This window comes from Pinus tabuliformis, chromosome 3_1, assembly GCF_031772625.1.
Source record: "Pinus tabuliformis cultivar Carrire ecotype Pingquan chromosome 3_1, CPIR1, whole genome shotgun sequence".
NCBI classification, from domain to species: domain Eukaryota; kingdom Viridiplantae; phylum Streptophyta; class Pinopsida; order Pinales; family Pinaceae; genus Pinus; species Pinus tabuliformis.
In genome coordinates, this window is record NC_142301.1 from 617,738,541 (window position 1) to 617,757,588 (window position 19,048).

Sequence of the window (19,048 nt, forward strand, 5' to 3'; positions counted from 1 at the left end):
ACTAATTTCACTATGTCTTCGCCTAGGAATGGCCATGTCGCCTGGAAGAATTCGGCTGTGAATCCATCTGGCCCTAGTGCTTTGTTTCTCGCCATATTCCTAATGACTTCTTCTACCTCTGTTTTGGATATTTCTCTTAATAGGGCCATGTTCTGGTCTCTGCTCACCAGGTTAGGGATGTGCTGTGTGATTTTGTTTATATTCTCCTCCCTTCTTATGTTTGGTTCTGTCAGCAGCCCTTTGAAGTGTTGTACTAACAGATTCTCCATATCTTCCTTTTGGGTAAGACGATTGCCTTGCTAATCTATTAAGGACAAGATCCTGTTCTATTGCCTATGATAGATCATTGCTTTGTGGAAAAACCTTGTGTTTCTTTCTCCTTCCTTTAACCATTGGATTCTTGATTTCTGTTTCCATGGAATTTCTTCTTGTTGTCTTCTTTCCTCCATTTTATTAATCAACTTCCCTTCCTCCTCTGCTAGCCCTTCACTTCTACCTTCATTGATTATTTGTTGTTGTACTTTCTTCATCTTTGTTTGGATTAACTCTTGTTCCTTCTGTATGTTGCCGAATTATTCCTTATTCCATTTCTTTATTTTGCCTTTTAGATATTTTAGTCTGAGTTGAAAGGTGTGCATCAGGTTTCTCCCTACTATCTCACTCTCATTCCACCATTCCTTCATTTTATCTATTAGGGTTGGTTCTCTTAACCAAAATGCCTCAAACCTAAAGGGTTTGTTTTGGTTTCCTTGATTCATTTCTACTTCGAGTTTAATAGGCCAGTGGTCCGACCCTAGACACAGAAGAATTGATGCTTCATAGAATATATCTTTGCTAATGAAGTGTTCTGTTGCCAAGAATCTATCCAATCGAGAGGCTATTTGTCTGCTCCCTCCCCTTCTGTTATTCCACGTATATTTTCCGTTTATAGTAGGGATGTCCACCAATTTTAGTTCTTCATGTAAATCTCTGAATTTCTCCATTTCCAGCTCTTCTCTTCGCAATCCCCCTTTTTTCTCCTCTATTGATGTTATCAAATTGAAGTCCCCTGCTACCAACCAAAGTTTTTCTTTGTGTAGCTGGCTAAGCTTCATTATTTGCTAGAGGAAATTTTCCTTTTCCACTGGAATGTGAGGGCCATATACTGCAAAGACTAGGAACCATTCTCTATTTCCTATCAGACGAAATTTCTCGGTGAGGAATCTCTTCATACCTTTCCAGTAGTCCACTGTGATCTCTGTTGGGTTCCACAGTATTGCTATTCCAGCTGCGCTACCTCTCGCATCTATGGTCATGCATTCATACCTTGGTTTTATTTTACTTAATATATCTCCCATTTTCCCTCCTGTAATTTTTGTTTCTTGTAGCATCATGAGTTGAGGTTTTTCTTTTCTTAGTCTCTCAGTTAAATGTCTCTGCTTGCCTCTATTATTGAGGCCTATTATATTCCAAGATGTAATTATCATTGGGTTACTTTGTTTATTTGTTGGTATACCCTCCCTATATTCACCAACATTTCTCCCACAATCTATATATATTCCTGTAGGTTTTTTTGACCTCTTTTCTTTCCTCCTTTCATTTTATTTAAGTATTCTTGGGAGTTGTCCTGATGCATCCCCAATTGTTCTGCCATCTCCACCTATCCCTGCCCCTGTTTAGCTTGATACTGTTGGAATGTTTCTTTGTATAGTCTTTTTTGGTCTTCTGGAATAAATCTTTCATCTAGGTGTCTCCATTCATTTAACAGTTTCCTCAACACCTCTTCTTCCATGCTTAATTCTTCTCCCTTACTTGGGTCAATTTCCATTGTGGTGTTTTCCATCTTCTCTCTGTCTTCCTTCTCCTCCTTCTCTGTCAGCTCTCTTTGGGCTTTCCTCTTGGGGTTTGGCTTGCCTTGACTCGAACTTCTCTCCTTTCCTTTTTCCTGATAGTCCATAGTTTAGGCCTCATTGTCTTCTTCCTCCTTTCCCTGCATTGCTTCAAAGCTACTTTTTATGCTCAGCTAAGCTTGATATTCTTTTTTTCCCTCGTTGGGGTTGTCTTTTGCTTGTCTTCTCTTGCTTCTCACTTCTTGAAACCCTTCCTTATCTTCTTGATGTTTCCTCTATTGTTTGTTCATGTTTTCTCCCTCTTCTAGGTTCATTGGGCACTCCTTAAATAGGTGACCATACTCATGACATCTTCTACATCTGAATGGGATGTGTTCGTAGTCTAAAGTTTGCTGCCATACCTCTTCATGGTATTCTAGTTCCACTGAGTATGGGATAGGTTCAACTATGTTTATGTATACACATATTCTCGCATATGAAGTATATCTTCCTTTTTTGTTGTTTCTGCTATTTTGACAAATCTGCGTATCGTATTTCCAATGCCCTCCAATATTTTTGTGTCCCAAAAATCTATTGGGAGACCGAATAACCTAACCCAAACCGGGGCTGCCAGAAATTTTCACTTGTCTGGGTCATAGCATTCTTCTGAATATCTCATAAACAAACAAGCATTATAATGAAAGTAAGGACCATTTTCAAATACGTTTGCTTTGTCTTGCACGGTCGAGAATATTACTGTGAAGAAGCCTCTAGCGCGATGTGACCTTGGGACTGCCATTTTTATTGAATCCATTTGGTGAGGTCATTTTCTGTCGACCATACTCCGATGAACTTACATATTAGCACGTGGTCTTTCATGTAACTTCTGTATCGCTCCAGTTTGTTCATCGGAATGATGAATCTTGGTTTCTTCGTCGCACATGGTAAACATTTACCTCTGCTACCTGCCTACCATCTTGCCCCGATGATAGGTCTTGACATTTTGTTGGTGTCTCCTGCTTGTTTCAGATTACTTGTATTCTGATGGGAATCCCCGCCGTGTCTCCCAATTGTAGACAAATTTAACCAAAAATATCCCCATTTTTTTTCAAAAATAAACAACAGACGAAACACTTATTTAGGTTGAAGAAAAATTTGGAAACTTTAAAAATCACACATAGAAAAAAATTAATAATAATAACTAAAACCTTAAATTTAACTTTTATTTATTCAAGTTCCCTGTCATTAATAAGTAATTTAAATTCCAACAAATGATTTAAGTTCTAATAAGTGATTTAAACAAAGATTAGCTGTAACAACTATTTCTTACAGTTAGCTGTAAAGATTAGTTAGTGATTCAAAAAAGAAAAGGATGAATTTGAAATTCCAGGCTTCGTTTACAGTGAGACTACGTCCCAAAGTCGTCCATGTGTCGGGTGTGGACATTGAGGACCACATGCGCGACTGGACTGTCGGCATCTCTATGTTCGTCGAATCATTTTGGTTTAGGCAGTGGTCTCATTAATAACAATTAGGACATGCCATAATTATTTTAATTTCAACTCTATCCATTAAAGGTCTTAGTCTCATGATCACAAATAAAATATAATTTGGGCTTTCATTGAATTGAAAATTTGGCCGTCGATGTCAAGATGAGTGAACACGGAAGTGGAGGATATTTCATGGAGGTTGAAGAGACGAGTGAACACGGAAGCGGAGAATATTTCATATCGCTTCAAGAGACGTGAACGTGAAGGAGACCGGAAATATGGCAATAAAAGACGGTCACCGGTCTCCAAAATTTAACCGAAAGTTGCAATTAATGCAGTGCTGAGATAGATACGAGTATCTGAAATATGAAATCGATGAAGTTCTCCGCGATGGCGATCGCCTTGCTTACAATGGCGACGATGAATTTGTATTTTGTATCTGCGGACCAATGCGGACGGCAAGCAGGCAAAGCTCTTTGTCCCGGTGTTTTGTGCTGCAGAAAATGGGGATGGTGTGGCAACACGGACACCCATTGCGGGCAGGATTGCCTGAGCCAGTGCGGAGGATCGACTCCATCGCGGGCAGGATTGTCACGGCCCCAGGCCTACGGTAGTCTTCCAACCGTGTCCGGCGAGGTGCGGCACCACCATACACTTTCTTTTTAACAATACTCGTGCACATGGACTACGCCTTTCCACATTAACATACTTAGTTTGTGTTTTGCAACCAAGTAAAATGCATTAACCTTTATACTTAATGAAGCCCATACACATTCATTATCTAATATGCAATTAAACCGAGAACAATAACAATTGCACACAAGTATAAAGGGAGGGGCAACTCCCGGAAAGTCTGCCCAACTGTTTATTAAGAATAATCAGTTTACAATATAATGTACAAGTGTGCCTGGCAGAATCCAAGGCCAACACTTAACCAATTTTACAATGTCAGGCAACCTGCCTTTTACATACACATTTGTGCACCTTTGCCCAAGAGCGGGTACCCACACGGGTCACCAAGACGCTCGTACAATCCTACACAAATATCTGTCCAAACCGCAACTCATAACATCTTCGTCCAACCGAAATCCAAGTAGAAACCTTTGCGCATTCACCATGCCATGCGCATGAGTTATGCGCATAAGAACTGCGCACTAACTACAAGAGATGCGAAGGCAAGAAGCTTGAGTTGTTCGTTGATGAACTGTTCGAATGAGCTCAACGCCTCCATGTTTATACATGTCATATCGTGGGTTTATGAGAGGGTGTCCAGCCTTAAGGCCGACCCCATACTCATCTCCAAACGCCCACAAACACACTTTAACATGTCGGCTTTACTCCATTCGGTAACGCATATAAATAGTGAGCTTAACACTTAGTTTTATTTCCAAGTATTACTTCGCTCGTCGCATTGTTTCATTTCTTTGTCGCACTTATGTCGCATAAGTGTCCCGGTTCACCGTCGCACAAGACTCGCCCGTCGTCGCACCCGTGTTCGCTCGCCGCGCCCAAGGAGCGCTCGCCCACCGCGCGCCCATCCGTCGTCGTGTACGCCTGCCCGAGTCGCCCAAGTGTCGGAGGTAGCTCGCCCGCTCGTCGCACCCGTGTGTGCCTGCCCGTGTCGTGCACGGAGCGCCCGCCTGTTTCCACCGTTCGCCCGTCGTGCACGGAGCGCCCATCCATCGCGCGCCTGCCCGAGTCGTGAGGGCCTTACATCCTCCTCCACCTGAAATCGTTGTCGTCCTCGACAACATACCATCCCGGTAGCTCTCCACCAAGATCATCATCAACCATGATGTAGACTCCTCCATATAAGGCAAACATCACTGCAACATATATAAAGCTCCATCTCCATCATGTAACACCTTAGTGACCAAGTTGTCACCAAGACAACCATACTAATGTATGTCATAGATGTCCATGATCATCGACCATCTGTCACAATCTCCCCATGCTGCTCTCCACCATGGAAGGTCAATCCCTCCAACTCAAGCTACATGTCCACCGCAACAATGTGTCAACTCCATCATGTCATCATCACCATGTGCAAAACTGCCCATGATATGTCAACAAGTGCTAACACACCTCAACCATGTGCCAACATCTCATCTCAACAATCGAAAGTCATCTCAATCCATGATGATCAATCATCATGTGTCGTCCTCATGTGAACTGCCGCCATGATACTCCAACACAATGCCAACATATCTCTGTACACTGTTAACCCCCATGTTTGAACTAGTTGGGTAGCTAATCCAACCGTCACACCCAAACCATGAGAATGCACATCCTCATGCCACCATCAGTTGTTCCTCAAAGCATCCTGCCACATCCTGAACTTGATCAAGAATCCATCCATATAAGTAAACCATGCTCAGGTCCATGAAGTAATCCTCATCTCAACTGCAACATGTCATCCATGATGTTTGGTGTCAATGTGCTACATGAAACTAGCCACATCTATCCCAACATCATATGTGTGTCTTCTCCATGTGAACAGACCATCTCCTCAATCTCCAACTTTCGGTATGCCACATCCATATCTATGAAGTTACCCCCGTCATATCTGCAATGTGTCACCCCTCAAGTCTCCATAGAAACAAGTATACACCTGCCTCATCTATCCATGTGCTGCCCATGATCATAGCTCAATCAGCTCTCATGTGAAAAGGTAGTTGAGTCTCGGCTCAACTCATGCCCCAAGTGTTGCCGCCAAGGCATCATCATCATCGTAACTCCATCGCTCCAAAGTGTCTCATAACGATCCTCCACATTGAGTCACTCTTTCAAGTCACACCTATGCATGTACTCGAAAGTATGCACCTGCATCAAAGTCCCTGACCTCAGCTCCTCAATGCATCAATCCTCTAAGTCCACCATATATGAAGTCCCCAAAAGTCACAACAATCTCATGTCATCATGAGCTCCATAAACCATCCCCAACCAACATCCTAGCAAGCATACAAGTCTCGGCCAAAAGGTCCCTGCAGGATGCCTCAGCTCTCCATGTAGTAGGAATGCTCCATAGTCTGCTCATAATTCCATCCAAGTCCATGGTCTTGTTGTACAAGAGTGCACAACCTCTCCATCGACTCATAAGTAGTAAGTCTCCATGTCACATTAGCAAGCCCACCTGCACAACATTCTTGCCTTGGCACTCCTCACTGGATGCCCATAAATGACACCTCTACAAGTGCTCTCACATAATGTCCCTGCATAGATCTGCCATGCTTTATGCCTTCATGTCTCCAACCTGATGTCCACGACTTAGCTGCCCATGTAGCCCAACCAAGTAGACTCATCACAACCATCGGCCATCCTCATCCAAGCTGCAATCTTTGGTTTAGTGAACTCGGTCACCCAACCATATCATCATTATCACGAGTCCCTTCCATCATAGCTCCTCCACCAAAGTGTCCACCAAGACTATTCCTTGGTTTCGGCCATGAGAAGTCCACCCAAGGGTGTGCCCTTCAATCTGCCCATGAGTCATGCCGGGCACTTAGCCATGTGGCTAAAGCATGACTCAATCACCCACAATGATCATCAAGTTCCACCCTTGTCAAGGGCCTCTGCACCTTCAACCATGAGGTCACAAGTAGCCCCAATAAGTCCTGCAATAGTTGACAATCCTTGCTTCTCCATACAAGGTTCCATTGTAGTCATCCATGGTAAGATGTCTCCTTGCCTTGGCAAACTGACTTTGCCCTTCACTGCACACGGTCCATCTACCAAATGCCCAAATGAAACACAAGTATCAATACTTACTTCATCATCATGAGGTTCCTCCTCATTCATCCATGTTGACAAACTGCACGATCCTGGTTCAACTTGATTAGCCTCAAGTCCATCCTCCATCGTAGTTATGTCTGCAACATCTTCCTCTATGTTCAGCTCAAGTGCACCAACCAAGCGCCCATTGACCAAGTTCATAGAACTAAACTTCCGAAAGTCCTCTGGATGTTCTCGGTAGTGAGTTCCCAACCTGTCAATGTAGTCAAGCTCTCCTTGTTCAATTACGACAACCTCCTTACTAAGAAGTTTCCTCTTGATTTCGGCTTCCACTTGGTCACTTTCCTTCCTCAACCGGGCTCTTTTATCAAAGAGCTCTTGAAGACCAAGATCACCATGTCGGACTTCCTCTTCCTTGCTGGCCTCAAACAAAGCTTGCTTCATTGTCCAACTAAGTTGGAGAAGTCCTTCGATATTCTTTCTCAAGGCTTTAAGTTCTTCACGGATTCAGGGCCTCTCTTCCTTCAACTTCTTCAACTCGTCCAAGGTAAGCAAGAGCTTCTTTCTCCCTTCACCCAAACTCGCCATGCCTTGCTGTCCACTGTCATGAGCATCCCAGCTCATTAGCTCCGACCGAGCTCTGATACCACCTGTCACGCCCCAGGCCTACGATAGTCTTCCAACCGTGTCCGGCGAGGTGCGGCACCACCGTACACTTTCTTTTTAACAATACTCGTGCACATAGACTACGCCTTTCCACATTAACATACTTAGTTTGTGTTTCGCAACCAAGAAGAAATATCCACAAAGACACACCCAAGAAGAAATATCTGCATGAAATTTAAGCCTAATGCTCAGTGTACTCAATTTGATTTGTAATATTGAGGAACTACAACTATGGACCGGCCGGCAAGGGAATCGGATTCGACGGCATAAACAACCCGGACATTGTTGCTAGCGATGCCACGGTCTCTTTTAAGACGGCGGTGTTGAAAATGTAATTTCAACGCAGCTGCCAGAAACCGGTCAATAAACCTCGCCGGAAAGCTCTCGGGTTGATTTCAGGCAGAAGGAATAATCCGGCAAGGAGCTCCGATACAATTTGGAGCTGACACGTGGTTCAGCCCTGACGTAACGCAACGTAAGAATCTCGGGAGTTAATGTTCAGCACATGTTGGCCTTCCGATATTGTTCTCCACCGTTGGATTTGCTCCCGTGTTCTCCGTCGTTGATCGATTGAACCTGCATACGACTAGCATCAAATCAAATTAAATTCATGGCGTGGAGTAAATCTAAGTTTTGTTGACCATACGTTTAATTAATGAAATGTCATAGTGGTAGGTAGTATATTGAAGTTTTCATATATTGCACGTAAGTTTTTTTTAATCGGAGGTATGGGCGCATATGCTCATTAAGTAAATTTCGTATGGGGTATTGGTACTTGGTAATTTTTTTATATTTTTGTAGTTGACTTTTTTGTAATAGAGAGAGCTCGTGAGGCCAAAAAGAAAAACAATGTGTGGTATGTATGGAACGCACAGCAGTGCGAGAAAATATAGGAAGAACAGAGTGGTAATGTTTTGAGGTGCATTTTGGAAAAACACAGGTGTAAGAAAAGCCATGTGTGGTTTTTGCACAGAAGTGCATAAAGAAAATGTTGCAGCGAATTTTGTAAGCCTGTGTAAGTTTTGCTTTTACAGCAGTATGTAAAATTGTTTTACACCAGTAAATGTGAATGGAGGTTTTACAGCAGTAAATGTTAATGGGAATTTTTCCAGCAGTGTAAATTCTCATATGGAGACACAGTGAATGTTTTTTTTGTTTTAATGAATAGAAATATTTTATGGTGAAATCCTTTGTTCCTCAGTGAAATTTTTTTTAAGTCTTCTGTGTGCACAAAAGATCCTGGAGCAAAAGAAACAGAGCATTGCCTCTGTGTGTTTGAATATTTGGTTTTTGGTATTTTCCCCATCAAAAATACCCAACAGTGGTATCAGAGCAGGCTTAGGCTCTTTGAAGGTGACAAAGAAGCTGAAGGGAGAAGGTTTGTAGCTGCAGCAAAACTTCTCAGGCAGACAGAAGACTCAGACATCAAAGGATTCAGGTATTCCAAAAAGTTTTTTTTGTGTTGCTGAAGAAGCAGTGATTTGTTTTAAATACACAGTCAAGGAATGGCCAGCACAAGCACTGGTATGGGTTTGTTTAACACCCAGCTCCCACAGTTTAATGGGAAAAACTATGACTACTGGGCAATAACCATGACAGCCCTGTTTGCCTCTCAAGATTTATGGGAAATAGTTGAAGAAGGTTTTGAAGAACCAGCAGATGAAACTGAGTTCAATGCACTAACTCAGGGAGAGAGAGATCAGCTGAAGAGCAATAGGAAGAAGGATTCGAAAGCCCGTATGTTGTTGTATCTAGCAGTAGACCAGAGTGTGTTTCCAAGGTTAGCAGCAGCTAAGACAGCAAATGAAGCATGGCAAACCCTCAAGACAGCCTATCAAGGCATGGAGAGAGTGAAGACAGCAAAACTACAATTGCTGAGAAAGGATTTTGAGAACTTGAACATGAAGGAGTCAGATAACATTGACTCATTCTTCACTCATGTGATTGGTGTAATCACACAAATGAGAACTCATGGAGAAACCATTGAAGACAGAAGAATTGTGGAGAAAATATTGAGGGTCTTACCCTCAAGGTTTGATGCCATAGTCACCACCATTGAAGAGACAAAGGATCTCTCAAGCTATTCAGTTGATGAGCTACATGCATCACTGATAACACATGAGCAGAGGTTGAGTAGGAATGAAAACTCATCTCTTGAGCAAGCCTTCAAGACCCAGATGTCCTTTGGAAGAGGAAGAGGTCAAGGCAGAGGAAACAAAAGAGGAAGAGGCAGAAGCCAGAATAGAGGTGGAAGGAACAACTCATCAAATGCACAAGGAAGAGGCAACAATCCAAATCAGAACCAAGGCCAAGGCAGCAGCCAACAAGGAGGACAATATCATGCTCAAGGACAAAGGTATGATAAATCTAATGTTCAATGCTATTATTGCAAAAAGTATGGACATTATGCTAGTGATTGTAGAAAGAAACAACATGATATGAACAACAGACAAAATGCAAATGTTACAAGAGAAAACAGCAGTCAAGAAAATGTCCTGTTAGCTTGTAACATGGCTGAAACACATAGTGAGGACATATGGTTTTTAGACTCAGGTTGCAGCAACCATATGACAGGGAATATAGCCCTCTTTTCAGCCTTAAATCAGAATTTGAAATCAGAGGTCACACTAGGAACTGATAGTAAAGTGTCTGTTATGGGAAAAGGGGAGATAAAAATATTTACAAAACAAGGAGAAAGGAAAACCATAGCAGATGTCTACTATGTCCCCGGAATGAGATGTAACCTATTGAGTGTTGGACAGCTTATCCAAAAGGGTTACAATGTTTACTTTAAAAATGATGTGTGCACCATCATGGATATACCACACAGCAAAAGATGCATTGCTGAAGTGAAGATGACAAGGAACAGGATGTTCCCTCTCCGGATCAGGGCAGACATGAAGAACAAAAGGGAAATGGCAGCAGTCACCGAAGAGGCCTTCCAAAGCGTGCCAAAGGATGAGAACTGGGTATGGCACTTGAGATTTGGGCATCTAAATTTTGGAGGTCTAAACTTATTGAGCAGAAAAGGAATGGTAAGAGGATTACCATTGATAGAGAAACCGGACAGCCTATGTGAAGGCTGCATTTTGGGAAAACAACATAGAGAAAGTTTTCCATCAGGGAAGAGCATAAGGGCAAAGACACCCTTAGAGATTATTCACTCAGATTTGTGTGGACCAATGCAAGCTCCATCATTAGCAGGCAGCCTATATTTCTTGACATTCATTGATGATTTTACAAGAAAGACTTGGATATATTTCCTTAAAAACAAAAGTGAAGTCTTTGAGAAATTCCAAAATTTCAAAGCACTTGTGGAGAACCAAAGCGGACTGCACATAAAAGTATTGAGAACTGATAGAGGAGGTGAATATATCTCCAAGGAATTCCTAAGATTTTGTAGAGAAAATGGAATTCATAAACAGTTTACAACTATGTACACTCCACAGCAAAATGGAGTTGCTGAAAGGAAGAACAGGACCATCATGGACATGGCGAGGAGCATGCTAAAGGCAAAGCATTTGCCGAATGAGTATTGGGCTGAAGCTGTACATTGTGCAGTTTATATTTTGAACAGGTGTCCTACAAAGGCAGTCATGAACAAAGTGCCAGAAGAGGCATGGAGTGGGAGAAAGCAAGGAGTCACCCACATGAGAGTTTTTGGGTGTGTGGCCTATGCACACATACCGGATCAGCTAAGGAGGAAGTTGGACAGCAAAGGGGAGAAATGCATCTTCATTGGATACAGTGATGAATCCAAAGCCTACAGGCTGTACATTCCATCTACCAAGAAGTTTTTTGTCAGCAGGGATGTTCAATTCATTGAAGAGGAAGCTTGGGATGGAAGCATAGAGAAAACAGTGAATGTTAAAAACTGTTTGTCTCATGATGAAGATGATGAGGAGGTGGCTGAAATACATCCCCAAACAGCAGCGCCAACACAAGGACAGCAAGGGACACCATTGAGGACAACACAAGGACAGCAAGGTACACCATTAAGGATTAATGAGAGTGCTTCTCCAAGCACACCACAAGGAGGAAATTCAAGTGCATCTTCAAGCACTTGCACACCAAGTGAAAGAGGTAAGAAGTTTAGAAATCTAAGTGAAATTTATGAAGAAGGAATGAATTCCTTATTTGCCTTGTATTGTCATGTTGATGATCCTATTCATTTTGAAGTAGCAATTAAAGATAGGAAATGGATAGAAGCTATGGATGAGGAGATGAATGCCATAGAGAGAAACAAAACATGGGATTTGGTTGAGTTACCAAAAGGCAAAGAAGTTATTGGTGTGAAATGGGTCTACAAGACCAAGAGCAATGCTGAAGGCAAGATAGAAAGGCACAAGGCAAGGCTGGTTGTCAAAGGCTACAAGCAGCAGTATGGAACAGATTATGAGGAGACTTTCGCCCCGGTTGCAAGAATGGAAACCGTGAGAGCAGTGCTGTCCATAGCAGCTCAAAATAAATGGAAAGTCTACCAAATGGACGTGAAATCAGCATTCCTAAATGGAGTGTTAAAAGAAGAGGTTTATGTTGAACAGCCTCTCGGCTATGAGAAGAAAGGTGAAGAGCACAAAGTGTGCAAATTGAAAAAAGCTCTTTATGGGCTGAAGCAAGCGCCAAGAGCATGGTACAGCAGGATAGATTCATATCTATTGGATAATGAATTTGACAAATGTGAAGGAGAACCCACATTCTACATCAAGGAAAAGGATGGTAAGATTTTAATTGTTGTCTTATATGTTGATGATGTGATTTTCACAGGTAATGATGATCAGCTCATTGAGAATTTTAAATCAGTCATGAAGGATGAATTTGAAATGACTGACATGGGTTTGTTGAGATACTTCTTAGGCATAGAAGTAGATCAAAATGAAAAATGAATTTTTATATCTCAAGCAAGATATGTAAATCAAATTTTGAGCAAATTTAAGATGGAAGAATGCAAGGCAGCAATCACTCCCACAGTGATGGGATTAAAGCTCAGCAGAGAGGACAACAGCAAGGATTTTGATCCTAGTTTGTATAAAAGCATTGTGGGCAGTCTTATGTATTTAACAGCAACTAGGCCTGATTTGATGTATGCTGTTAGTTTGATTTCCAGATTTATGGAGAGGCCAAAGGAGGCACATTGGCAGGCAGCAAAGAGAATTTTGAGGTATGTCAAAGGCACCAAAATGTTTGGAATTTTATATCATGCCTCAGAACATTCAGATTTGGTTGGATACACAGACAGCGATTGGGCTGGAAGTGTAGATGATCGGAAGAGCACTTCCGGTTATGTTTTTAATATGGGCTCAGGAGCCATTTCATGGGCTTCTAAGAAGCAGTCCATTGTAGCATTGTCTACAGCAGAGGCTGAATATGTGGCAGCTACAGCAGCAGCATGTCAAGCAGTGTGGATGAGAAGAATGTTGAGAAGCTTAGGCCAAGAGCAGGCAAAAGCGACAGTGATCTTTTGTGACAATAGCTCAGCTATTGCATTGTCAAAGAATTCAGTGTTTCATAAGAGAACGAAACACATTGATACCAAGTTTCATTACATCAGAGAATTGGTGAACAATGGAGAAATTGTCCTAGAACATTGCAGGACTCAGGAACAGGTAGCAGACATCTTGACAAAGCCATTGGATCAGAAAAGCTTTGAATTTTTGAGAAAGTGTCTGGGTATGACCGAATGCCCAGCTGTTGAAATTAAAGGGGAGTGTTGAAAATGTAATTTCAACGCAGCTGCCAGAAACCGGTCAATAAACCTCGCCGGAAAGCTCTCGGGTTGATTTCAGGCAGAAGGAATAGTCCGGCAAGGAGCTCCGATACAATTTGGAGCTGACACGTGGTTCAGCCCTGACGTAACGCAACGTAAGAATCTCGGGAGTTAATGTTCAGCACATGTTGGCCTTCCGATATTGTTCTCCACCGTTGGATTTGCTCCCGTGTTCTCCGCCGTTGATCGATTGAACCTGCATACGACTAGCATCAAATCAAATTAAATACATGGCGTGGAGTAAATCTAAGTTCTGTTGACCATACGTTTAATTAATGAAATGTCATAGTGGTAGGTAGTATATTGAAGTTTTCATATATTGCACGTAAGTTTTTTTTAATCGGAGGTATGGGCGCATATGCTCATTAAGTAAATTTCGTATGGGGTATTGGTACTTGGTAATTTTTATATATTTTTGTAGTTGACTTTTTTGTAATAGAGAGAGCTCGTGAGGCCAAAAAGAAAAACAATGTGTGGTATGTATGGAACGCACAGCAGTGCGAGAAAATATAGGAAGAACAGAGTGGTAATGTTTTGAGGTGCATTTTGGAAAAACACAGGTGTAAGAAAAACCATGTGTGGTTTTTGCACAGAAGTGCATAAAGAAAATGTTGCAGCGAATTTTGTAACCCTGTGTAAGTTTTGCTTTTACAGCAGTATGTAAAATTGTTTTACACCAGTAAATGTGAATGGAGGTTTTACAGCAGTAAATGTTAATGGGAATTTTTCCAGCAGTGTAAATTCTCATATGGAGACACAGTGAATGTTTTTTTTGTTTTAATGAATAGAAATATTTTATGGTGAAATCCTCTGTTCCTCAGTGAAATTTTTTTTAAGTCTTCTGTGTGCACAAAAGATCCTGGAGCAAAAGAAACAGAGCATTGCCTCTGTGTGTTTGAATATTTGGTTTTTGGTATTTTCCCCATCAAAAATACCCAACAGGCGGTGTGGTTCTGGATGACCGCCCAGTGTCCAGAACCTTCCTGCCACGACGTCATGACCGGGAGATGGAGTTCGTCCGGCAGCGACAGCGCCGATGGGAGAGCGGCGGGATATGGAGCAGTTACCAACATCATCAACGGCGGGCTGGAGTGCGGGAAAGGCAGTGACTCGAGGCAGCAGGATCGCATCGGCTTCTACAAAAGATACAGTGACACTCTTGGGGTGAGCTACGGATCAAACCTGGATTGCAACAACCAGGGGCCTTTCGGCGCTGCGGTTCAATCTGAAGCTCGTCTTATCAAAAACGTTGTTTGAACACTTCTCATAAATCTGAGATTTGGGATTAGCACCAGGTCGATCTCCATCTGTGTGCTTTGCCATATTAAAGTATAATAAATTCCATACTAAATAACTGTGGCATTGGACCTGCGTGGCGTGCTTTTCTACAGGCTGAGGATAATGGGGATTTGGTATTAAACATGATTAAGAATAACGTGAAACCTTCATTATGTGAATATGCTTTCGAATATTATATTATAAATTAAATAATACATGGAATACATGACAATTTTATCACCTTATCAAGTTTATGGCCTTACACAAAGATAACATAAGTAATTCCATTATAATTAATTTATATTTAATTACAACAAAATATTTTTTAATAGTTGAGAATAATGATAAGATCTTTTCTATTTCTATTTAGTTTTCACAAATAAAATGATAAATTTTAATGTAATAGTATTTTTTTCATATATATTATGTAATATATATATATGATAATCGTCTAATTGATGATTATTATACTTTATAATATGTAAGCTACGTAATTAAAAATTTAAATTTGAGTAAATTTATAAAAAAAATATATATATCCTTTTTTGATAATGTAATATATTTGTTATAATTAAAATCAATTTATAAGTTACAATTTTAAGATTAAAGGAAATACTTTTTACTATTTCTTTTTAATTGAAGTTAGTTTTTCTTTATTGAAAGTATCGTTATGTTTAGGTATCTGATGTATAAGAAGCTTTACAATATGGAAACCAAGGGGTTACCCAAAAGGGAAGCTCTACAACATGGAACCCAAGAGGTTCCCCAAAAGTGAAGCTTTGCAACATGGAACCCATAAGGTTCCCCAAAATTGTTTCTAACTCTAAGCTACCCACTCTTAGGGGATAAAATAGGATATCATCTTGGAGAATAGGGATAATATTAAAAACCTATTACTTCCAAATTTAACTATAAGTTGTGGAAGATAAGAAGCAAGAGGTAAAAAGGAAGTCAATGGATTATAAGGAGGTGATCAATCCATTCTTGCTAGTAAAATTTATATTTGTCTTCTCCACTGTTAAGAAGAACTAATTCCCATGAGCTTAGAAGTGAAACTAGGTGTTGGTCTATTTCGAAAACACCTTGGGACAAAAGAGTCTATGACTTTTTAAATTCTAAGAGGGTTTCCAAAGTATTTGGCACACTACCAACGACTTGTTAAGTCAACAAAACGCTAGTGATATAGAGATGCTTCTCTCCTTTTTTTTATATCATAGAAATAAATTTTTAAAGAGTCTAATTTATATCTTACTTTTATAAGGTGCAATTTATCATATTGATCTAAAAGGATGTTAACCATCTTCATGATCATTTAATAATATAATATTAATAGTTTTTATAAATTAAGAAATTTTGAATATTAATCAAATTATAAAATCATACAATAATTATTAATTCATAAATTTAAAATTAAGATGAATTTAAACTCATTTAATAATTAATAATTAATAATTTTATTTGTTTAATAAAATTTTATTTCTGTAATTTAATGGAGTCAAAATGTTTTAATTAATAATTTTAATTATTAACTTTGTTTTTAAGTAATTTAACATAATAAAAAAATATTTAAATCTATACAAAAACTATTAAATATAAATAGAGAATTATTTACCAAATTTATTTATTCTTAATTTAATTTTTTAATTAATTAAAAATATTAAATATATATATCTTGAGTGGGCCTAATGATTAAGAGCATGTGTTTCCTACTAAGAGGTGACAAGTTCAAAACGAGAGGGGGCTGAGTATGTATGCCTCGATAGACTTATAAAAGAAATCACTGCGTGAAAGTAGGTCCCTTATCCCCCAACCAAGGGAGTTCACTGCGTGAAAGTAGGTCCCTTATCCCCCAACCAAGGGAGTCTCATACACCAATGTGGTGTCTGACTTAGCCATAATCTTTTATATATATAATTTTATTTTATTTAATCTTTAAATTTTCTTAAAACTTATTATAAACTTATCAATTTTATTCACTTCATTTTAAACTTGTTATTATACTAGAGATATGTTCCAAAAACCTCTTCAACTATTTTGACAATTATTATTTTCAATTTATTGGTGTAACCAATATATAGATTTTATGACAAAGTCATATTTGAACTTTATTTTAGAAAGGATGGAGAGACTTTTGTTTTTAAGCTAATTTTGAAAGTAGCAGCTTCTTTTGGAGAGTAGTCTGTTGTTCTCTAGATACAAAATTAAGATTGAGGTGACACTTTAATTTATTTTTTATTTTAAATTATTTTATTATATTTTTAAATTTTTTATAATATTTTTTATTAAAATGTTTAAAATATTTATTAATGTAAATTATTTAAAATAAAAATAATGTTATTATGTGTATGATAACATTATAAATATCTCTCATATATATATATATATATATATATAAAAAGTTAGTTGTATGATGAATTAGTCAATGTCCTTAGCCTATAGATGTTAATGTGAAAATTTAGTGTTTTTCCCTTCCAAATAAACAGGATCTGTGCATTGAGCAATACAAATGGAAATATTCTTAACATTGCTTGGACACTTGAAACCACTTGTCTCAATTTTTTTTTTTTTTTTTTTTTTTTTTTATATTGAAGCAACAATTTTCTAATTTTATATATATATATATATATATATAAATAATTGAAGTAACAATTTTCTCAAATTTTTTTTTTTTTTATAATTGAAGCAACAATTTTCTCAATTTTTTTTGTTATAATTGAAACAACATTTTATTTTTGACAATATATGGAACAAAAGAGGAATTAATTTCTTAATATTTATGGGAAGTAAAAAGTTTCTTTCAAATTTAATTTATTAATACATAACAATTTGCACTCAATGCATTTCTAAATTTGCTAAAAGAAGCATCTCCATTAGTATACATTCCTAATCTTTAATCGTTGAATCTCTAAGCCTTTGTATATCTTTTTTGTATTTTAAAATCAAAGTAGAGCTAACTCATAGTTTGTAAAAGATAGACTTATAAATGGATAAAAAGAGCATTGTCCTTATTCAATTTAGGTTGATGGCAAACATTGAATTTCGGATATACACTATAATGTTTAGTTGTAAAATATTATAAACTCAAACACTTTTCTCCATAAAGAAAACACTCCAATGGATAGTTATTTATGAAAGGGTTGTGGTGTAAGAGTCATGACTTAGAATTTTTAGCTAATGAGATAATGCAAATATCACTTCTAAAGATTTATTAAAATGGAAAGAGGTTATGCATGCTGAGATTGCACATTGGATGCTAAGATTGAGTCAAAACAATTTTCTTGGCATGGTTTGAACATAGTGTATGGCCCATTGAATGGAAAATCACCTCCTAGAACAAGATTGGTGTTTATTTATGAAATCATGAGAGTAGAAACTATATCAGGGATTGTGATAACCATAAAATCATGCTCATTGACCTTGTCTGCACTACTAAATAATTTTCTTGAGTGATTTTTCTGTTAATGTTGAGTTTACATTGAGATAGGATTGAATTTAATAAAGGAAATTTCATATTAATTTGATAATGACTTTTGAGTAAGAGATATCTAAATTTATCATGACAATTATCTAATCACAACTAAATTGTCCATAAGAATTCATTAAAGTGTAATTCTAGTTATAATTCCATCACATGCTAATAAAAAAACTCATAATCCACAAAGAGATATTACCTGGGAAACACAAATGGGAAAACTAGCTCCAAATGGTTACTTAAACTTTATTTAGGAAATTTCATGTTGTAATGCAGAGTAAAGGTTCACGAGCCATTCAAAAGTTTACACAACCAAATTTCATATACATCCTCACCTCTTAGCAGAAAAAACTTTCATAAGTCCAATTCAAAGAAGATATATAAGTAGAGATGAGATTAATGTGAAGGCCAAACATCCTTATCCATCCATTTACCACTCCCATTGTTTCTCATTTATTAGTTTCATTTTCTATTATTTTATTTTTTTAATGCTTGCATTGCCATTTTTCTTCTTCTAAACCTCTTTAATTATTGAATTCATTGTGGGCACTAAGTATTACAACCATTTATTTTTTATTTCCATTTGGGATCACACCTTCCCAATGAAAGCTCTTTGATTAACTCTAGCTCTTGGTCATAGCATTGGATTTGTTTCCTAGCTATATAGCTCCATCTTTAATTGTAGCTCTAGCTTATGGCTTTAGTTCCTCACTCTATTTATGGATCTTTTTTTGGTTTCTAGTCTATTTGTTCTTATAGTGAAAAAGTATTCTTATTGATTCTATGCTCTAAGAAATTCCTCATAATTGAAACTATATTTTATTAGAGTCCATTT

General features: G+C 38.5%; 1 pseudogene; it reads left to right on the forward strand.

Moving 5' to 3' along the window:
• Positions 1 to 14,420: 14,420 nt before the first annotated feature.
• On the forward strand, positions 14,421 to 14,798 carry LOC149188533 (endochitinase 2-like; annotated as a pseudogene).
• Positions 14,799 to 19,048: the final 4,250 nt, after the last annotated feature.